This window comes from Theobroma cacao, chromosome 8, assembly GCF_053813885.1.
Source record: "Theobroma cacao isolate CCN51 chromosome 8, ASM5381388v1, whole genome shotgun sequence".
NCBI classification, from domain to species: Eukaryota; Viridiplantae; Streptophyta; class Magnoliopsida; order Malvales; family Malvaceae; genus Theobroma; species Theobroma cacao.
Genome location: NC_142646.1, coordinates 30468729 through 30474728, shown reverse-complemented (window position 1 = coordinate 30474728; position 6000 = coordinate 30468729).

The window sequence follows — 6000 nt, the reverse complement described above, 5'->3', positions numbered from 1 at the left end:
CGGGATATTGATCTCAACATATCTATATTACCTATATGGTATGCCACAGTTATCCCTTAAGGCATATTTCACTACCAATATTCACATATCTTTACCATGATAATTTCTCAAATAAATTAAAACTTGTGGGGGAAAACATACTTTACAATTTATATCTCCCTCTATAAGCATCTCCAAAAATCCTCATGTCCTATATCTCACCTTAGGAAAGTCTTCCCATATGGTTCAATAGATCACAACTTCATCACACGCCTAATGATTCATTATTTATAGTATCCCACTATTCTCATAGTCGTAATCGATTATATTTCTCATCTTAAAATTTTACGGTATCACCTTCTAATTCCTTCCTCTACTGCCTCTTGCTGACGACGTTGGGAACAACTTCTTCCCCTCCCAGTTGATCTAGTGAGAGGTGGGTGTTCACGGTGAGGAGGCATGATAATCTATAAGAAGAAACAAGCAAGTTTAGGCAACCTTAGGCTCTATATGCAGATGCATGCATTCTATTCAACCTAACCTAACTTAATTCGGGGCTACACTGATACTGTAAATTTTTAAAACCACTTTAAAACTAAAAACTCCAATCTTTAAAACCAAAAGCTCTTATACCAAAAGAATTGTCACGACCCAGAACTCCCATCGAGCCCCTGACAACCGTCACGAAGCCTCGAAGACATTCTTCACCCCGAATGTTGATCGAAACCTCGCAAGGCTCTCCTATCAGCTTTCGCACTTCCCTTATGAGCAATAGTTATCAAATATCGTAATTCGAAGGATTACAAGTCATTTCCAAATCAAAACATAACATATTGTTTTCTGGCTCATAGGGTCATTTTCGTCATTTTTCATCGAAAATCTCAAAACTTGCTAAAATGTAGTAGGTAAGCAGAAAATATATATTTAGTGATTTAAAAACAAATTAAGTATCTAAAACGTTCATTTGAAGTGAAAATTTGACCATTTGAATATAATAAAAATATTTAATAAAATAAATTATTTTCTCGTAAAATAATTTTTATAAAGCTATCGGTAAATAATTCTTATAGCGTAAAAGTTAATTATATTCATATATACTATAAAGCAAATAACCAAAGAATAAAATTACTTTTACAGCGACACGTGGGCCCACGTCTAATCAAAATGTATCGAAAGTTGAAAACCTACAACTTTTGCCGATTCAAGTCCAGATGAAGGTCCTTGTCAAAGTTAGCTAACTATGAAATTCTCCGAACCTGAAATGTGAGGAAATGAGGGTGGTGAGATTATAAAATCTCAATGAGTAAACAGACATCATCTAAACTATCTCAAGGCGAGTAAATGGAGATGAATTAAAATAAGTCATCATATTGTAATTTCATTACCTTTCAACTCATTTCAACCAAATAAACAACTAGGCTTATGATTTCTTGAAAAGCTTGGCTCGTGCCAAAAATCATTCTCATACTCAGTTATCAGGGATACCTTGATCGAGGGTTATCCCAACCGAGTTCGCCAAGGCTGTTAAATGTCTTTACATCTGAAATTTTAGCCATGCCTTGGCGTTGGCTGAGTCTCACTCTCACGCGATGGTCCACGTGAAGTGCACTCGAATCTTTACCTCAGGAGATACTTCATCTATCATCTCCCCCTAGAGGTAAATATATAATTAAGTTACCGTGCCCCTTTCATAGGCAGTCCACGGAAACTCCCACCATTGCAGTGACTATGGATTATTTTATCTACCACCTGATTTATAAAATCATTTTATTTAAACACATTTGACTTATAAAATATAAGGATTTACCATTTAACTTATTTTTCATAAAATCACACAATTGTATAAAACTACTCTAGATAATTAAGACGATAATAAGTTTACTCACAGTTCTAAGAGTCGATATACTCCTAATCCCAGTCTCCAAGCACAATCTCTGTACTTTTACTAGTGTAATTTACTCACCACCTATCTACAATGTACAATACATAATTCACCACATCAATACTTGACCATTATAAAATCAATTCAAGCTTGGTGTATATGCATGATATAATATGCAACTTATCCGACTACCGCTTAAATACGGTGCTGACTTAATTCGAGCTATTACCCGATTAAATGACAATTGTGTCCGATTTGGCTCCAAATTGCTCCATTTCATTTCTAATATTTCAATTCACTAAATACAATTCCAATAATCTAAAATTCAGCCTAACAACCCTCACAATTCTTCTTGAAAATTTCGACCATTGTGGTGCACTATCACTAAAAATTTTCCCATTCCATTTTCTCACCATAAATCATCATTTCATCAATTTTTCAACCAATTCACTTGATCACAAAATCAATTCATTACTTCTACACTTCACATAAGGTTCAGTCATTGAAGGTTCATGGGGAAAATGGATTTTTTTCTTGTTATTTTGTTTCTAAACATGCTTAACTAACTAAAAACACTAACATAACTTAGAATCAAATCAATCTAACATCATTCTCTCTCCATACCCATTTTGACCAGCCATGAATTCACCATGAAAGCATGTTTTTCAACCATGGAAATTAAGGGAAAATGCATGGGTAAGGTAAATCACTAGCAAAATCAAAGAAATTTGACCTTTGCTTGATCAAATCCTTGAATTCCAACATTTTCTCTTTGATTTTTCCCACTTAGGGTTTGTTCTTCCTTGGTTTCTCTTCTCTTCTGGTTTGGCTGACCACTATGGGAGAAATGGGCTGATTTTTATGCCTTTTTATAAAGAAACAATAAAATAAAAAAAACATGACAGATTGCATTTCCTTATTGGTTCAAATTTTAAATATTTGACTTTTAATTCTTTAATTCTCCACCACACATTTCTCATGTTTATCCATTTCCATGATGAATAAAATCGCTTGGTCTTGACAAGTGTCGGGGGTAAAAATTTACCGATTTACCCCCGGAGTGGCAAAATTATCATTTCTCCCCTATACTCCAAATTATACCGAAATTAAAATTTTTCACTTTTAAACCTCAAATCATACTCCAATACTCAAATCATACTCTAATAAGTCAAATGGGGCCAAAAAGTTTTTTGCTAAAATTTCCATTTTATCCTCAAGTGGTAAATGACCATTTTGCTCCTAGATAGTGAAAATTCTTATTTGACTCCAAATTGATCCTCGAACTCCGAATTACCATTTTGAGTCATCTCTGGACTGTGAAACTCTTAATTTTACCTTAAAATCCCTATTTTAATTAGCTCGAGTTATAAATCGACTTACTTGTACTTCTAAGCACAATACCGACTTTTAAATATTCTTTCGGGGCTGTTCAAATATACAATCACTCTATCAGTCTCATGTGTAACATAGTAGATAATTTAGGGCTGGGCTTGACAGTGTTGGACAATTGTTAGAAGATGGTTATGTTCTATTGTTCAAAGGTAAAGCTTGCAGAATTTACAACCCCTTAAGTGCATATCTTATGACCATACCAATGAGGAATATATGTTTTCTTATTAAACTTGAGCATCTATGTTTGCAAGTTGAGAAACAATTTGTTTCATTGATTGATCTTTGGCACAAAAGACTTGGTCACTGCAATTACAAGACCTTGGAACAAGTCAGCAACTCAGGTATGCTTGATAACCTTCCAAAGATATCTAATAATGCTTCAATATGCATTGTATGTCAGCTTGGTAAGATTTCAAGGAAACTTTTTCCTTTGAGCAGTCCCAGCAAAACCAAGTCAAAACTTGAACTAATTCACTCTAATATAGGTGGACCTCTTAGTGAGGAATCACTAAATGGCAGTAAGTTTTATCTTCTGTTTATTGATTATATGACCAGATAGAGTTGGATTTTCTTCATGAAATTCAAGTCAGAAGTATTTGATTTGTTTAAAAACTTCAAAACCAGAGTTAAACTTGAAACTGGTCACAAAATCAAAACCTTGAGGATTGATAATGGTGGTGAATATACTTCCAATGAATTCACTCAACTTCTCAATTAGCAAGGGATAGTTCATCAACTTATTGCTCCATACACTCTTCAGCAGAATGGAGTCAGTGAAAGGAAAAATAGAACAGTCATGGATATGAACAGATGTTTGTTATATCAGAAAAAAATGACCCAGAAGTTTTGGGCAAAAGCTGCAAATACTGTTGTATATTTGCAAAATTTGTTACCAACTCATGCCCTGAATAACCGAATCCCTTTTGAAGCAGGGTATGGTTTCATGCCCTCAGTTGCTTATTTGAAAGTGTTTAGTTGTGTATGTTATGTGCACATACCAGATATCTTGAGAAATAAATTAAGTGAAAAAGCTAAATCAGGAGTATTTGTTGGCTATAGTGCTCAAGCTAAGGCATACAGAATTTATTTGCCAAGAAAAAATAAAGTTGTGAGTAGAGATGTAGTGTTTGATGAAGCTTCAAGTTGGAACTAGAATGAACCTCAGCCTCAACTATCATCTCCAAGCCAGCATGATCAAATTCTGCTTCTGATACTCAAGTTGAAATTCAAGAAGATGAAAGTATAGATAATCTGCCAGTTAGGGGAACCAGATCACTTGAAGACATATATCAGAATAGCTTGGTGACTATTAAAGAACCTAGTTGCTATACTGAAGCTTATAAATATTCTATCTAGTTTAAAGCTATGCAGGAAAAACTTCAAATGATCTAGAAAAATGGCACCTAGTCTTTGGTAGACAGATCTGAAAATAGAAACATCATTGGTGTCAAATGAATATTCAAGAAGAAGTTAAATCCTGATGGTTCTCTTAACAGATGCAAAGCTCGATTAGTAGCCAAGGGCTACATTCAACTACCTAGTGTTGATTATGGAGAAACATTTGCTCCAATAGCTAGGTATGACACAATCAGATTATTGTTAGCTCTGGCTGCTGCACTTAAGTGGAATGTCTATCATTTAGACATAAAATCTTCATTTCTCAATGGCATCTTAGAAGAGGAAATTTATATTGAACAACCTGAAGGGTTTGAACTTTCATTAGGTGATAACAAGGTATATAAGCTCCATAAGGCTTTATATGGATTGAAACAAGCACTAAGGAGATGGTACAGCAGAATCAATGACCACTTGATTCATCGAGGCTTTGTTAAAAGTTAGAATGAAACCACATTGTACACTTTTGAATCAGGTAACAAATTTCTATTGATAGTTTCATTGTATGTGGATGATCTACTAGTTACTGGAAATTGTGAAAACATCTTGCAAAATTTTATATCTCAGATGCAAGTAGAATTTGAAATAACTGACTTGGGACTTATGAGATATTTTCTTGGACTTGAAGTTCATCATTTGAGAATTGGTATTTGGTTATCTTAGAAAAATTATATCTATAAGTGTCAAACCCTGTTTTATAAAATAATTACGACGTCATTTATATGCTCAATAGAATGGTTACATATTTAGGAAGTTTGAGAAATCGTTAAAAGACGATATTGCCCCTAATGGTAACATTAAGTCGATTAAGCCTCAACTAGTTCAAATAGGAATTTTAAGGTGAAATTAAGAGTGTCACAGTTCAGGGATGATTCAAAATGGTAATTCGGAGTTCGAGGATCAATTTGGAGTCAAACCGAAATTTTCACTATCTAGGGGTAAAATGGTCATTTGCCACTTGGGGACAACATGAAAATTTTTAGAAAAGATTTTTTTGGTCCATTTGACTTATTGGAGTATGATTTGAGTATTGGAGTATGATTTGAAGTTTAGAAGTGAAAAATTTTAATTTCGATATAATTTGGAGTATAAGGGTGAAATGGTAATTTTGTCACCCCGGGGGCAAATCGGTAAATTTTCACCTCGACACTTGTCAAGACCAAGGGATTTTATTCATCATGGAAATGGATAAACATGAGAAATGTGTGGTGGAGAATTAAAAAATTAAAAGTTAAATATTTAAAATATGAACCAATAAGGAAATGTCATGTGTCATGTTTTTATTATTTTATTATCTCTTTATAAGAAGGCAAAAAAATCAGCCTATTTCTCCCATAGTGATCAGCCAAACC